The following is an 18,272-nucleotide window of genomic DNA, read 5'->3' on the forward strand; positions in this document are numbered from 1 at the left end:
AGTATTTTCAAAGTCTTCGCATAGCTTCTTCTGACAGCCTTTCGCCATCAACATTTTTATTTTTCCGATGAATATAAATGAACTCCAGAACGAATCCATTTTGTGGGACATTTCTGATGCAAATGAAAATGAAATGAAATAGGGTTTAACGTCCTACTTTTCTGCACTGACTAGGCCGACTGATTTTCGACATGATTAACTTGTCTTAAAACATCTCGAACAAATCTTTTAATATTCATATACACTTCAAAGTTCAGTTTTCACCAAACAAACTGATCAATTTAAATTGGTAGGTGAGATACTGAAGTAGATTGTTTTGTATTTTAATTACCTTTAATACCTTTCTTTATCATCTCAATCACGTCATTCCATTCTTTTAATCTCTATCAATTAAATATGTTGCTGACATTTCCCGCCATGAGTTAATCACGTGGGTTAATCAACAAATTGAGCTATGATTGGCACGTGAACGAAATCTGCCACACTAAGAAGAAAGTATATAAATGTAGAATTTGTTAGTAAAATATTATAAAACTGTTCCATTCGTGAATCAAGAGACAGATAACAGATAAATACGAAATACACAATTTTTACCATGAATAAGATTATCACACGTCTAATGTTTGTTGCCATGGTAATCCAGTTTGTCGAAACCAGACAAACACAAGATGTTCCAAGATGGTTGCAAATTTCATCAAAGACTGTAAAGATAAGACATCATCATGGTGACAATATTCCCAAGAAAATTCAACAACACGTAGAAATAATTCGGATGTTTAATTCCAGTAAATCTTCCACAAGCTGTTGCTTAAATGGCGGGCGGTGTATTATGGCAAGCTTTTGTCAATGCCCAAAGAATTTTTATGGACGTCGTTGTGAACATAAAAATGTTGAGAAGCCATGTGGACGATTAATGCACGGTGTTTGGGTGAAATCTGATTGTAATTTATGTCGCTGTTTTAATGGTTTAATGAATTGCATACCAATATCTAATCCCGGATGTGACGTTGAAAGGACAAAACAAGATCAAATGAGAGACGTGTATATCTTCCCACCAACACGTCAAGTCCACCGCCATGTCAGAACAGAAGATGGCACCCAGTCCGCAGCTGTACAGACAATGAATAGACTATATTTGTTAACTATTGTTTTATATATTTTAAGTTAGTGTAGAACCTGGCTGGAATTCTTCTAATGGTTCAAGTTACTGATTGTTGGAAAGAGCAAAACTCGCCTAATATATTGGAAATCACAGTCGATAGTGTAACAGTAGGAGCGACTATGATACGTTTTGTTATTGATACAGTTATCCCAGTTGATATGTACATATTGTTTTTCAATGATTTGTTAAGTTTGAAAATAAAATATAATGAACACTGCTTATATTTGATTTCTTCCTAATTTGGTATTAAACCTATGTGCGGATTTTAAATTCTTTGAAGATAACTTGATGAACATGATGAAATGTTACCAACTGTGACATCTGTTGTTTTCATTTCGTTATACCGTAATGTTATACTGCTTGAAACTTAAAGATACATTATGTAAGATTTAGATAAAGAGCTAGCTAGCCATTCTTGCTATCATAGTTCGACAAAAGATAATGTAAAATGAATAATTTGAAAATTTCATTCAAATTACTCTATTGCGAGCGAAGATATTAGCCTTCGAAGGTTTGCCAAGACCTGTGCAATAATTTCAACCATCGTTCCGGTTGTTCGAAGCTAAGTCTCGCTCCTCCATTTATTAAATTAAATCAAAATATGGTTGAACTGTTCTAATCTATTTAATATCGGAGATTTCCGATGCTATCGAGAGTTGATTATGGCCTAGACCAGGTAATTAAGGTCTAATTAATAATTTAGAAAACATTTCAGGCCTAAAGAAAGATCTGCAATAGGCATATTTAGCTCTTGCATAATCTATGTTTAATAATCGTAATGAATATTTAAATATCTATTTTATGATAGTTGATTCGGGGAATAAATTTCAGTAAAGTTTAGAATAAATTGTGGGAGAAAGGCCTAGTGCAAACTGAATCTGCGACTGTAAGTTGTAAGTAACGCTGTCGCGGTCGTTGTTGGCTATATACAGGCAAGGACCCTGGGCACCCTGTGGTATACAGAAGAGTGACTACCCGCTCGGCTGAAAAACTCCATACCGGTACCCGACTTTTATCCGCGAGGGTATCCGAATGTTGACTGTGGCTTGATCACGCGTTAATTGCGCAAATTACTGACAGGTCACCCGCATGTCTGAAATGTAACAAAAGAATTAGTAGATATTGGATGAGTGATGGACAACAACATTATAATAGAATAGAAGAAACAGATTATCAGATAGATTTGAATGGATTATGATTGTGTAAGCGCTACATCTGCCTATTGCATGTCATTTTTCTGACTTCAAAATTATTTTAACATTTATTAACAAGACAAGCCCATAATCAACTTTCTGGGCCACACGATGGTGATAGAATATGTAATCGAGACTTGTCAAGAGCTGTTGCTAAGCAATTTGATTGCATTTTCAATATATTCATTTTGCATTATCTATGGAGGATCTGTTATTCTGACAATATATGATTTGGACAGACAAAAATTTGATCTTTAGTAGAACTATCCATGCCTCTCCTACAAACAAAGCTTTATGGTTCTAGTGCTATGATACTAGCCGGAGGCCTACCTCTCTTTGAGGTAGGTTGGATGGCCGAATGGTTAGCACGTGCGCGCTGTGTCATAAGGTCTGCCATTGAGTTAACTGGCGTGCTTTCCATTCCCCGGTTGTACGTGCAAGGAGTAGGGTTGCTTCCCAACCTAGTGGGTTTTCTCATGGTGCTCCGGTTTCCTCCCATTGCTAAAGACCCCAACGCGTAAGCGAATTATTGAAATAAAATTGAAACATGTATTAGTCTCGATATGACCTACTTTCTATCGAGTGGACGTTAAAACCCATCTCTCCCTCTCTCTCTCTCTCTCTCTCTCTCTCTCTCGATATAAAATTGAATTAACAATTGAAAATCTATTTAATTGATAGTACATACTACACTTATAAAGTAAAAATACCGAAAATTGAGATAAAAATGTTACGTTTATTCATACCCCATGATTTTAACTCTAGCGACAGAGCGAAAATGGGGTCTAAGCTCCACTGGACACAAACTAACATATGGTGAAGCATGTATGAACATCTTGACAAAGTTAACGTATTCCATTCAATCGTTAGCAAGGATGATTTTGAATTGATAGAGAGAAAAATTACGTTTAGAGTCCATGCGTCACAAACTAAGTCATTTTGCGACCAACATATGGTACAATTTCAATTTAGTAATTCGCTTGTGTGAAATAAAATGAAATGAAATGGGGTTTAACGTCCTACTGTTCTGCTCCGAATGGGCTAATGAAGACGGGCATACCACAGGCATTTGAAGGGATTAAAATAAAACTTCTTACTATTGCTTGACTATATATTATAGTATAATATATAGTCAATAGTATAATCTATATAGTCAAGCAGTAGTAAGAAGTTTTATTTTAAATATAGTCAAGCAGTAGTAAGAAGTTTTATTTTAATCCCTTCAAGTGCCTGTGGGGCATACGCCATACAGTGTGCTATGAGGGAAATTTTGCCCGGGCAGCGGCACTATTACCTACTCTTATATCGAATTCCATCTGTCAAGGGATCTTTTACGAGCACGCCAATGTGTGCACGGGACCTCGGTTTTTCGTGCCATCTGAACGACTAGACAACTGTGCTTGTCAGGCGCTCCGTCCTGCACCACTGACAAGGGGAAACTACGTCGGAAAACGCTTGTGTGAACACAAAAAATCGATATGTGAACAGAGAAAATGTATAACATTAAACCATGTCACGTACAAACTTAAAAAGTAGCTAAGTCTCTAACTCAATATCATCCAAAGTCTTCGACATTGAAATCACAAATTATTTGTCAATTTAAATCAACATTGATGTTGTGATCTTACTGGGAAAAGATGGACTTCTGATATCTAATATTTAAGACAAAATAAACATTTCACCATTGGTACACGAATCGTGTACCATAAAGCGTTTCACCGTCATTTGTAACAAGGGACTCGAAAAACGAGGCTAGGCATATTCCACAAGTCATGTCAAACGGTAACGTCATATTCTTATTTGGAGAGCATGCGCAATAAATACTATCAGTGTAGACTGGAATAACAAGACCCTAGAGATTGCCATTCGATCGAGACTTCTGGCGTATTTCTCCGAACATAACTAATTTAAAATTAGTGTAAAAACGGAAACAATTGAATGTAAATCAGTTTATATACACTCATATTACATTATTATATGCGTTGCGACCCATTTGTGTCAATTTCTAGATCCCAAATATTAGCGACTTAGCTTCTTTAACTCAATGACAGACTTTATGATAAATAGCGCACGTCTTGGATCTCTGAACATCCTTAAGCACCCTATTTTGATTTATTAATGGATGACAAGTTTCATATAAAATGTATATGAATATGATATAGACATGAAATATGACACACGAGTCAGTTAACAATGTTATATGAAATGACATATAGTCATGAAAGGTGAAATATGATACACGATTCGAATTCAGAGGAGGCATTATTGAAATTTTATTGCAAAAAATGGTTGATATTCCAAAGGTACAACGTTGAGGGAACCATTTTTGCAATGAACTTTTAAGAGTGTATCCGCGAGAAGACCATGCAAAAATCGCAAAAAAGTGCTAAGATGGGGGGTCGGAAGTTTTTGATCAAACTTATGGTATGACACCCCCTAGGGTCAAGAGGTAACATACTGAAGTGGTTACAGTCTGTTGTCGCTCTAATTGCGGTTTTCACATGTGTATTTATCACAGACTGCATTCTATGGTGGAATAGCAACCTTCTAATTTTCACCGTCTGATAAAGCGGGCGGTCAACTTCCACCCCAGCACTAATTTGAAAAAAAAAATCAGTACATACTAATTTTGTGTGGACTTGTTTTAGGGTACCATATTCACATTGTCCTTATAGTGCAGAAAAACATACACTGTAACTTTTTCTTTCATGGTCACAAGTAGAATTTCTTTGGATGGTTTTGAAGTGCTAAGCACATAGTATCCATAGGTGTAAAAATAATGACCGGAATGCAACATACTTAAAATATACAGCTCATTGAAAAGTGCTAAAATAGGTAATTGTGATATATTTTTTTGCAAATTTGATTAGAGAAATAACATTTTTGACTTTTATACGTTTTCATCATATCCATAGTCATTATTTGTACCATGTTGCACTCTATATAAGTGTGTATTGGTATTTATTGTATATTTGGTATTGTCGTATTGTCCCTTTAACATATTTGTTGTGTTGTCTCTTTAAGATTTCATTTTCAAACAGGTTACCGAAATTGGCTACAAAATGTTTAATTTCAGAGCATGTTTCCACTATTCATTTTGGGACACATCCACTGATTTCTACAATACAGAAATGTGGAAGCTTAAATATTAACGGCAACGAAGCCTTGCGTCGAAGTGGGTGACATTGAACAGTGTAGTATGGTAGCTATAGCTCTCGGGCACCGTCAGCGGCACCTTCAGGGCCGGATTTAGAATAAGAGAGGCCCTAGGCAAACCCCCTGAACAGGGCCCACGACATGGACCTTGGGGCCCTGGGACAAGCAAGAGGAAGTCATGCGGTTGGTGGTTCGAATCTCACTTTTAGGTGAATTTTTCATTTTCGTTGGATTATTTTATTTAAAATAATGTCTATTTGAGAGTAATGGATATGTTGTTGAGATTGAACATGTCGATACTCCAATGGAAGCTCGTGGACAACTGCGGAAGCCAATTCCCGTCGATGCCAGATGAGACATGAATGATTACAGGCCTTTAAAAGTATTTTTTTTTCAAGATATTTTTATAAAACAGACACTGATGTATTTTAGGGCTGGTAGTAAACACCATATGAATGAAAAGGAAAACAAATTGTTAGGGTTTTTTTATCTACTACGGTTAATTATCTCCAAAATAGGGAAACTACGGATTACCTAGTTTTTGTCAAGTCGATTCCGGTCATTTTTATTTTTTGTATCAAATGTTGGGAGGTTGCTTGTTCACGTGAGCATAAATTTTTTAAACCCACCCCATGAAAGAAGTAGCTATAGGGCGTCAAACTTTGGGTGACGAAAAATGGGGAATTTAGACAGGCGTTGATATCCAGTCCGTATACAGATCTCGTTCGCCAGAATCGTCTGAAGTTAATATTGTGGTAACAGCACTGAGTCATCTACAAACTGTGTGAGTTTGGTCTTTCTGCTACGTATAGTAAAGGTGTAAGGACTTGCCAAAGTTGGTATTTGAGAAAAGACGGATTTTGGCAATTTCACCATATGAAAAATGTTTTTTCAATTTTCTCAGTCAGGAATTGAAAGATTTATCTAATATTGCACATTTATGTGTTTTGTCACTATCCCAACTTATAACCCAAATTTGGTCAAAATCTGTGATTGAAGCCTTAGCACCTTTTGCATGGTTTTCTCATGGACACGCTCTTAATAATGAAAAACTGTTATTACTTTCATTAAAAATGTGTTTTGAAAATGATGTTTCTGGTGATAACAGACATGAGAGATAGAGAAAAATGCGATTTAACGTCCACTTGACACAAACTAGGTCATTTCAGAACTAACACATGGTTCAATTTTATTTCTTTAATTCGCTTGCGTAGGGGTCTTTAGCAGTGGGAGGAAACCAGAGGACCCGGAGAAAACACACGAGGATGGAAGGTGACCCTACTCTTTGTCAACGGTCATGGGAACTTTCAATCGCCGTTACAGATTGATAAATGAATAAATTTTAACCGACTTCGATTTATAAATTCTATATTCTATTCGTACAGAAGGTGACATCGTTTAAAATTTTAAAAGGCTACCGACAAAACCCATGCTGATAGCAATTAGGTCTAGTATTATATTCTCTTCCCTTGTATGCAGCTTTTATACTGTCTATTTATATCAGTGCTCTGAATTTACGCCCAACCATATATATATTTGTACCCGTCCAAATTGTTTGTACTTGTATTTAATGCTTTATATAGTGCATATGCTGTCCTGAACAAAGGACGTTTCGATGCAATAAACATTCTATTCTATTCTGTTCTATTCTCTACCAAGCATAATACAGAATTCGATAATTGAACTTGTATGTAATGGAGTGGTATGACAATAATAAATCTCGAGCACTTAGGTGAAAGTTGCGCTATAAAAATACACTACAGAGAGAGAGGGACATGGAGTTTAACGTCCACTCGACACAAACTAGGTCATTTCGGGACTAACACATGGTTCAATTTTATTTCAATCATTCGCTTGCGCGTAGGGGTCTTTAGCAGTGGGAGGAAACCGGAGGACCCGGAGAAAACCCACGAGGTTGAACAGGCGACCCTACTCCTTGTCACGTACAACCGGGGAATCGAAACCCCGCCAGTTGACTCAATGACAGACCGTATGATACAGCGCGCGCGTGCTAACCATTCGGCCATCCAACCCCACAAATACACTACAATTAATAATAATAATTTAATAGTAGGCTATATCAACAATCATATCTTGGTCACCCGAGTAGGCCAAATATATATACCATATCGGAATATGGTTCTACTTATAACATATATCCGACTATCCTATTTATATTACTGTGTATGATCCAGCAGCTATAACCTGGTCGCATTTATAGTTTTTAAATCTAATGTGTAACACGCCCCCTGCTGTGACGATTATACACACACACACACACACACACACACACCAGGACTTGTAAACATAACTTAACACGTCTGCTCACAGTTACGTCAACTGCTCAGTAATGGATGCGATGTTGTTACGCCCAGGGAAAAGAATGTATCTCTAAATTGAAATGAAACATGGAAAATTAGTGTCAACTGCACGCGTGCCATCTTGTGTGAAGATATGTGTGTATAACCCGGATTTTGTGACCACTGACTGAAAGAAGGTAAATTGTTTTTAGTTTAATTTTGTATGTTTATCTCAATCATGTCTGATATAAGTTTATATTTGTTTACACGGCGTTTCATCGTAAGAGTTTCTTACTAACGATACAAAAGTCGTAATAGGACCAGCAGCAATAGCAGTCTTGAATCTGCCCGAGTTTGGGGTTGTGATACGCCATTATTAGCAAGAAACTTCGAACGACTGTTTCAACTCATCGTACTAAGTTGTAAGACGTTCTTTTGTTTTAAATCAAAGGGACATTGTGCCGAGAATGGGAACGTGAATTTGTCACTTTGTTTGTTGAACTAAAGCAAGTATTCCTTTCTCCGGGTTATTGCACACAAGTAATTATGCCGTTAGGTACAACGAGGTCTGATTTTAGCATAGAAGTGGCACTTCTAGAAACCCCTATTATGCTCTATACTGATCCCTGGGTTGAGACACAGACACGTTTTCCTTGCGCGAATGGTGATAATGGGATATTGGATACGACGGTTGTATTAACATCTTCCATTTCTATGTAATACCTCGCTGGTTTGCGCAAATAAAATTAATTGTCAGACCATTTATGCCCCTATGTTTAAAAATAAGATATATGTTAGAGTAACGTCCTTGTTGAATAAGTATGCCGAAAATAATAAAGAGAGAGAGAGAGAGAGAGAGAGAGAGAAATGGGGTTTAACGCCCACTCGACACAAACTAGGTCATTTCGGGACTAACATAATATGGTTTAATTTTATTTCAATAATTCGTTTGCGCGTAGGTTTCTTTAGCAGTGGGAGGAAACCGGAGGACCCGGAGAAAACCCACGAGGTTGGACATGCGACCCTACTCCTTGTCACGTACAACCGGGAAATCGAAACCACACCAGTTGACTCAATGACAGACTTTATGGTACAGCGCGCACGACGTCGTGCTAACCATTCAGCCATCCAACCTCCCAAAATAATAAAGAAGACGCTGTGTAAATGTATACGTATGTATAAGATCAACGATAAATAAATTCATTGTTAATACATGTCAATTTGGAGCATAACGTGAGTTTTAAATTTTATAATAACCAGAAGCCTTTATGAAGGGTTCTTCACGTTTCACTGAGTGTCCTTTTATCAAGATAAATCTAGAAACATCAGATAAATCTATACAACCAATCAATCTTCGTGGGGTGTAGGGGCTTCACGCTCTCAGAGAAAAAAAAAATGAAAATTTAACCGCAACAAATGCGTTTTCTGCTATTTTAGCCCGTGATTTAAGCAACTTCAAAGTTTGCAATCGGTTTCCAAACGAAATCCCACTCTATGCCGACCTGAATTCCAACCATCCAATCAGACTGTTGCAGCTGCATTCACAAAAAAATAATTCATGCCTGAAAAATGTCTCACAAAGTAGAGTGACTCCAGACAAAATGCATTAATCCATAGTCAATTCAGTATAAATTCGTGGTATTCAATTAAAAGAAAAGTAAAATTAGTGTGTTTTTAGATTTCGGACACTTTATTTTGTCAAATAGATGAAACATTAATTTTTATTTTCACTTTACCCGTCCGCCCGAAAAATAAGATTGCCCAAAAGTTAGGGGGAACCCCGCCCAGGACTCAACCATATAGTGTAACGGTGATGCATTTTAACGGTTTTGAAAAAAAGATAAAAAAAATGGTGACTTCTAGAGGGTTCATAAGCTAAAATCGTGATATTTCGTAAATTAGAGGTCATAGTCCAGAAAGCTACGATCCAATACGTGCCAATATCGAAAGGAACCCAGGCTATAGGATATATCAAAATTTGACAAAAATTCGAACCTCTGGCCCACAACCTGGGTATTACATGCTTTTAAGGGTAGCAGCCATTTTGTCGGACAGTTTCGGTCCGATTTTCGCGAAATTTGAACTCAGCCGTAATTATAGTGCAGCGGTGATATATTTGAACGGTTTTGACAATGAAATAGAAACTGTGAGGTTTACAGGGCCCACAAGCTAAAAATGGCGAGATCTTTCGGTTATGAACATACATTGTCAGCTTCATTAAAATTGTAAAAGAAATTGTGACCTCTAGAGTGTCCACAACCTTGGAATTATTAGCATCGCAGGAAACCGGAATCGAATGTGCTTGCAAGGTAAGTAATTTGGAAAAGAAATAAAATTTCACTTCATTGCTGGGTAATTTCTTTAGCCAGAAAGCGTTGTAGATCCACAAGAGCTTCCGGGCCTAGGCGGCCCCAGGACCCTCGTTTAAAGTCCCTCTCCAATTAAGAATTGCTTCCGCCGGCCCTGCTAAAGTTTGCCAGATACCAAAGTAAATAAAAGCATAATTCAAACAGGTTAGACACTAGAATATGTCCACTCCCACCTTTGTCATGTGTATTAAATTTGGTGAACAGATTCTTAAATGGCACAAAAATATCAACCATATATATTTCGCTTTGAAAGTTTTTATGAAAGAAGGAATTGTAGATTTGTTCACGTGTCCTTCAGTAATCAATCCGCTTATTTCGTTTCGTTCATATTTCGTTTTATTCGTCTTCGCGACGGTATGGAATAACAAATATATGGTAGACGGGTGCTGAAATTTAATACTATCGGGTACAGCCAGGCGATACGTTTCAAGTCAGTAGCTTGAAGCGTATATATGGTATTAGTGTCAGTGGCCTGTGGCACGAAGTAACAGTATATTGTCTTTTATTTACAGGGACACTTTCTATTGTTAAGGGGGTGGACCGGTCCCCATGGTCCAACCCCTGGATCCGCTCTGATGACGCGTACATTCCACTGAGTCTACAGGTCTAATATGCTAACACGCTTGGAGCGTCAACACAATATATTATGTCGCCCAAGCGTTGACATAATATATTATGTATGCGACAATATACTGTTACTTCGTGCCACAAGCCACTGACACTAATACCATATATACGCTTCAAGCTACTGACTTGAAACGTGCAGGGTGGTACAGCCTACTATATTACATCGCATCAAAAAGTTCATTATATAATTATGTAAGTTAACAATGGCATTTCATTTTTTTTATACAATACTGTCTTCAATGTAATTAACATCTGACTTATTTTGATAGAGGGTGGGGAGTGGTGGTGGCCGAATGGTTAACGCCGGCGCGTTGAATCAGAAGGTCTGTCATTAGGTCAAGTGGCGTGGTTTCTATTTCTCGTTTGTACGTGGCAAGGTGTAGGGTCGGCTGTTTTTTTTCGGGCCCTCCGGTTTCCTCCCACTGCTAAAGAGCCTTTTGCACAAGCAAATAATTTTTCAAATACACTTGAACCGTATGTTAGTCCGAAATGACTAGTTTGTGTCGAGTGGACATTATACAGTCCAAACGTTGCCTATTTTACACCCCCTCCCCCCTCTCCCTCTCTCTCTCTGTCACCCCCCCCCCCCCTCTCTCTCTCCTGATTATACTCCACGTTCAGTTCACGTGAACGTTTTGACCAATCAAATTCTCTGTAGTGGCATACGATATAGCGCATTATAGGAAGGCGTTTACATTAGTTGTTCTAATTGTTTGGAATACGATCGTGTAATGGAATTATAATGATATTAACTTGTTCGGATTACAATGTAATTTAAAAATCAGAAAACAAACACACACGAAATGAAATTGTAATAAATCAGACTGGTGAGGACCTGGCAAGGAAAATCGTCTAGTTCTCTCTGGTCGGGGTTAGGGTCTGGCAATGAACAGCGTCTAGTTCCCTATGGTCAGGGTTAGGGTCTGGCAAGGAACAGCATCTAGTTGCCTCTGGTTGGGGAAAGGGCCTGGCAAGGAAGAACGTCTAGTCCTTTGGATGTGACGAAACCTCGAAGTCTTAAGTACGTAAAAGAAGCCCTGACAGTTGCAATTCGGCAAATGTAGGACAAAATGCTTCTTATAGCACACTACATGACGTATGCCCGTTTTCATAATTCCGATTGGTGCAGAAAAGTAGGCCGATAAGCCCTATTTTTAGCAATTCAATTCAACACTTTATTTTGATTGACCTTAATTAAAGTGGTGCTGACCCTTTAAAGAAAATTTCCGTTCCCCGGATGTACGCGACAAGGAATATGGTCACTTGCCCAGCCTCGTGGGTTTTTTCCGTGTCCTGCGGTTTCCTCCCACTGCTAGAAGTCCCCTACGCGTAAGCGAATCAATGAAATAAAATTGTACAATATGTTAGTCCCAAAATGACTTAGTTTGTGTCGAGCGGACGTTACCCCCCTCTCTCTCTCTCTTTCTCTCTCTCTCTCTCTCTCTGTCTCTCTCTGTTTAAAGAAAATCTTGGATACAGACAGTGACGATCAATAAGGTACAAATGTCTCTTTAACATTGTTTACATTTTGAGGCCGAAGTGTTTGTCACACTGACATTCAGTTGGCTATTCAAACAAACGATAAGGCAGTGAATACTTTCTGTCGACAAATTAACAGCCAAAGCATTCTTATCAGTCGAGGGCATATGCATTTCCCGTCTCTGACAATGGCCTTGAAGATATCGAGTAACGTAACGACATATATATGACTTCCGCGTGGGCATAAAAGTTTTCAACAAATATCATAAAATAAAATTTGCATTTTCGGTTGTAATTATTGCATCTGCAAAGCAACACCGTTAATAATGTCGTCTGAGGTCGCGAAAAGTCCTTTAACACACGAATAATCACCCCCGGAAGAGGTTTAATTATTCCAAATATTTACGAGTATGCATATGAGTTTGAGGGGAGTGAAATATGATAAAACGAACTCGACAAAATGTCTCTTTAATATGAGATAGCTGTCGTTTACACAGTTCACACTGAACGGAAATCATGAACTAGGACGACCGGGTAATTATTACAGTTGAATCCGTTTTTTTTCAACCAGGTCATGTCAGCCTTCCATTGTCGCTTCTAGAAGTCTTAAAAATAAAGATGGATTATTCAAGAGCTAAATCTGCCTAATGCAGGTTTTTCGTTTGGCCTCAAATGCTATATAAATCATTAATTAGACATGTATTTACATGCCAGGCCCATTATATAATCAACTCCCTAGAACTTTGGATGGGTTTGGGAGCCACTATGGCAATGGACAACGTACACATAGGCATGCACGTAAAAAAGAAGAAGAAGAAGAAAAAAAAAAAAAAAAAAAAAACACCCTTGAGAGTTGAAATTCGAAATAAGACGAGGCCATAGCGCCACTGTCCGGGCAAAATTTCCCTTATAGCACACTGCATGGCGTACGTCCGTCTTCATTAGCCCCAGTCGGACTAGCACTGTAGCACGTTAAACCCCATTTCGGATGGTTTTTATTTTGAACAGATTTAAATACAATTGGCAGTTAATGGATAATCGAGACTTTGTTTATTATCGCAGCAACTTTAGCAATGATAACCGAGACTACACTGTTCTGCAAACGACGATATCACCGCTCATTATCTATTTTTTAACTATTAAAGCGAAAACTACCAGCTCTTTATCTAAATCTTACATAATGCGTCTTTAGCAAAATATAAATGAATCTTATTGTTGGTGGTAATTTATTTTGAAAATAAATGTCGTCTAATATCCTGCATTGCTGTATGTACTCAAGTTTTCTTGCTTGGCCGTTTGTAGAAACGGTGGTCAACTTGTAACTCACTGGCTCTCCAAACAGAAGATCCTGGGTTGGTCGATAACGTTCCTCGGTATATTTCGACCCGGTTGCTCATTGTCAGTGGTGCAGGATGGAGGGGGGGGGCTGTCAAGGAGCATGGTCCAGTCGTTCGGATGGGACGTAAAAACGAGGCCGCGTGTACACCGTGAAACGTAAAAGAACCTTGCAAATTGAAATTCAACAAAGATAGGCTTGAAACGCAGGTGCCTTGGCAAAATTTCCGTACATGACATAATTTGTGTCGAGTGGACGTTAAACCCCAATGAAATAAAAAAAATTTCGTCATTTTATAATGTTGTAAAATAATAAAATGATAAACTACGCGAGAGAGAAAATGACAGGTGTAAATATTGTCTAATGATACAGGTAGGGTGTATTAAATATTGACAATACCTGTTCCTTCTGTTATCATTATCCTAAATCAACTCCAAAAAATACCTAATACAATATGTACATTAGTACATGAAATCAATACCGTCGCCATTTTAACCCACCAGCAGAGAGATTTAGATGTACATCTGCAAGAGCCACGTCGTAGACTCAGTGAGTAAGCCGCTGAGGCTCACTTAGCAAGAGGTACTGGGTTCGATCCCAGGTATTTATCAGCATGTGTCAGTTGGGTAGGACGCATAATTCGAGAAAGAGTAGATGGATATGGCGATATCTGGCGTGTACTTAAAAGGCCCCCCCCCCACACACACACCCCGCTCCCGCAGCGCACTGCACGGCGTATATATTATACGTCATGTGTTATCATATCGAACAACTTGTCAAACGGTTTTAATTTAGACATGTTTAGACAAGTAACGGTGCGGAAAATGTCAAATTTCTCACGGCTTAATCTACACGATGTAAGAAAACAAAATCAAAATACCCCATACCAACGATAGATAATCTCGTGGCTTGGAATCAATCCGAATTTATTATTTTTTTTAAAGGTCTATCGATTTGGTTCACGGCAAATAAAGATGGCGGCGGCGGCGTGATTTCTTTAGATAGGCCTACTGAACTTAATTGACCCGTTTTAAAGCCCATTTTCCATGTACGCGTTTTTGCGGTGTTTCCGCCGGGAAGACAGTCGGTCTAATGCAAATGTAATGAGACCGTTTCCATGTAATCGGCGAAAATGCGTGAGGAAACGCCGCGAAAACGCGCACATGAAAATGGTCTTTAGACTGATATTCCTACTAGAGATTCAACTTTCACAATATTGTAGTTTAGAAGCGTCGTATAACGCTAAAATCTCGCCCAGAGTCTTTATATTTTATGTTTATAGGCATAATCTTTAAATTAGAAACATACTGTAAGGGGGCGATTGGGTAGGTGGGTTGGTGGGGTACTGGGGGGTTGGAGGGCCGAATGGTTAGCACGTGCATGCTGTATCATAAGGCCTGTCATTGAGTCAACTGGCGTGGTTTCGAATCCCCCGTTGTACGTGACAAGGAGTAGGGTCGCCTGTCCAACCTCGTTGGTTTCCTCCGGGTCCTCCGGTTTCCTCCTACTGCTAAGTAAAGAACCCTACGCGCAAGCGAATTATTGAAATAAATTACACCATATGTTAGTCCCGAAATGACCCAGTTTGTGTCGAGTGGACGTTAAACCCAATTTCTCTTTCTCTCTCTCTCTCTCTTTCCATCTCTCTCTCTGGGGGATCACGTGGCTAAGTGGGTAAGACGCTGGCTCGCTAGCCTGGAGGTCGGGTGTTCGATACCTGCATTGGCCGAGAAAGTTCATCCAGATTTTCCAGCGTGGTTTCCCCATGTCAGTGATGCAGGACGGAAGGCCTGACAAGGACAGTTGTCTAGTCGTTCGGATAGGACGAAAAACCGAGGTCCCGTGTACACATTGGAGTGCACGTAAAAGATCCCTTGGCAGTTGGAATTCGATATAAGAGTCGGCCGTAGCGCCGCTGCCCGGGCAAAATTTCCCTCACAGCACACTGTATGGCGTATGCCCGTCTTCATTAGCCCAGTTTAGGAGCAGAACAGTAGGACGTTAAACCCTATTTCATTTCATTTCATTTCATTTCATTTCTCTCTCTCTCTCTCTCTGGTGGGGCGACTATCTGATTTAGGACAATTCATGTAGTAATCTGATCTCTTTATAAGGTTGCTTTGACTACTACATGAAAAATAACTACCTTGTCCCACCCCGGAGCCTTGACTATCCAGGCTACTGATTGTTCGCCGTACACCAGATTTCAGTTTGGGGCCTTTGGTTAAAAATAGAGTATTATTTTTCACAACTCGACGCAAACAACCGGGAAACGACTAGGATTGTATCAAATGGTGTGTTGATTTTTGTTTCGTGTATCTATGCCTATGTTGTTTTCACAAGTCTACTCTGATTACGCACTTAATCTTTGACCACACTGTGCGATATCATTAAATTGACTTAATCGTCTAACCAACTATATTTTATAGTCAACAATGGTGGGTTAACCAGTTCATTGGGTAATTGGGATGGGCATTAACAATAATGTATTATGTAAGAGAAACAGAATGTTTTTGTATTTATTAGGACGATTAAAAAGAATGATATTTTTATGTTATATTTAATTACGATAACAAAATCCAAATATCAAGGGTGATCTACTGAACAGAATTGAGCCATTTTTGAGCCGATTCACCTTTCACAATATTGTAGTTTACAAGGAAGGAAACCGAAGGACCCCACTCCTTGTCACATACAAGCGGGACAAGGACAGTTGTCTATTCGTTCGGATGGGACGAAAAACCGAGGTCCCGTGTACACATTGGCGTGCACGTAAAAGATCCCTTGACAGCTGGAATTTGATATAAGAGTAGGCCATAGTGCCGCTGTCCGGGCAAAATTACCCTCATAGCACATTGTATGGTGCATGCCCGTCTTCATTAGCCCAGTTCAGAGCAGAACAGTAGGACGTTAAACCCCATTTCATTTCATTCAAGCGGGGAATCGAAATCACGCCACTTAAGTCAATGACAGACCTTATGATCTAACGAGCACGCGTTAAGCCATGCGGCCACTCAAACCCCTTGACCTGAGAAGCACGGTGGTGCAACAGAAAACCCATTGTGCACAAAGAGAACTATTTTGTATCGCTGTTCTAATCTGGTTTGCCTCCTTCATGAACACAAAGACTTAATAAACATTTTCAATTTCAATAAATAGAATAGTAAATGCTAGAAGTATATTAGTGCTTTCGACTAAAATTAAAATGTCGGTCAACTAATTTCGTGGTATGTTCTCAAGCAGAGCTAATGTGGACAGACAGCGTAATGGTTGTGGCTCTTAATCAGATTTTCGTGTAACCGTCAAAAGAAAAAAATATGTGACTCCCCGGACGACTGAGCTGCTGAGGAAGTATGTTTCGTTGACGGCAACCTACCTTTAAATTTTATATTGTTATTTCAAATCAATTATTCTCCATGAAATACGCGAGCAGTATGGTTAGTCCATTCAACACGGTTTTGTTTGTTTTTATGTACGGTGTAAGGGGGGGGGGGGCTTTTATGGGTTCTTGGGTTTTTAACTTCAGAATCAGCCAAATAAATACTTTCGCATTGTCTTCCAGAGTATGTTTTTTTTTGGGGGGGGGGGGGGTCGGGGGGGGGGGGGTCATTACAAATGTCGCTCGTAACTATTATGTCCATACCGAAATCAGTAGTTTAAAAAAATGTCCATTGTGTCTTAAATATTGGATTTTAGTATCACATTTTTCACGGTAAAATAATAACATTATTATTAATTGAAATGAACCAATAATGAATCCTAATGCGTGTTTTGAATTTCGAATATTCTGTAAATATTGAATTAAGAGGTTTAGCTCCTTCAAGTAAGACCTATATGTGTTCAGCTACTAATCTTTATGTGAAATGGGAACAATACATAGCGGACACATTGACAATATCCAGCTGTTCGCATCTGTATAAAATTGATATGTTGATCTTAAAATATATCATTATATCAATAAAAAAAGCAATGTGCATTTGACATTCCCTTCAAATAATTGATATTTGTCCAGTGAACGCTCAGTTATATTCGCCTACCGTATAGTTTTATATCCTTGTGAGTTGAATTTTCTAGGTGAGTTTGGGGCTACTGAGTCAAATCTCGACTCGATTGAATATCGGAGGTGGGGGTGGGGGGTGAGTGCTTGGGGGCGAATGGTATGATGCGTGCGCATTAGATCATAAGGTCTATCATTAAGTCAAATGGCGTGGTTTGATTCCCCGCTTGTACATGGCAAGGAGTAGGGTGCCCTGTTAATAAATGTTAAAATAATAATGTATGTAACATTTGAAATGTAACAATTGAAGCCAAATTAAACAATGCAATAGTCAGATTTAGCTCCTACATAATGCATGTTTACCTAGTCATTGAGATTGTTAGTCCATTTCGTGCACATTTAATTGAAATAATATCTGTTATAGTAATCATATTCTTCTCTGTTTCGTAATTCAATAAAATCTATGTATGTGTGTATTCAGCTCCAAGGCGTATTGCCAATAGATGTAGATACAAATAATTATATACTGTCATATCTCCAATATATAGGCTGATAACAATATGTAATATAAGTAGTACATATCATATTATGATATATGGCCTCTAGGCTTATAATTCTACTTCATTATATACGTAGGTAGATAACGTTTATGG

The 18,272-nt window shown here is 38.6% G+C and overlaps 1 protein-coding gene across 2 annotated transcripts in view; it reads left to right on the plus strand.

Annotated features, from left to right (window-relative positions):
• The window catches only part of LOC126831498 (glycoprotein-N-acetylgalactosamine 3-beta-galactosyltransferase 1), a 37,756-nt gene that overhangs the window by 8,642 nt on the left and 10,842 nt on the right, over positions 1-18,272 (plus strand). Inside the window, exon 1 of one of the 2 annotated variants that reach the window (XM_050562021.2) lies at positions 7,779-8,008. The exons of the other annotated variant lie outside the window; for it this stretch is intronic. The gene's annotated coding sequence lies outside the window, so the exon portion shown is untranslated. Of the gene's footprint in view, positions 1-7,778; positions 8,009-18,272 lie in introns of those variants that run through there. 2 annotated transcript variants of the gene reach the window in all.

The sequence above is a fragment of the Patella vulgata genome, chromosome 9 (assembly GCF_932274485.2).
Source record: "Patella vulgata chromosome 9, xgPatVulg1.2, whole genome shotgun sequence".
NCBI lineage: Eukaryota > Metazoa > Mollusca > Gastropoda > Patellidae > Patella > Patella vulgata.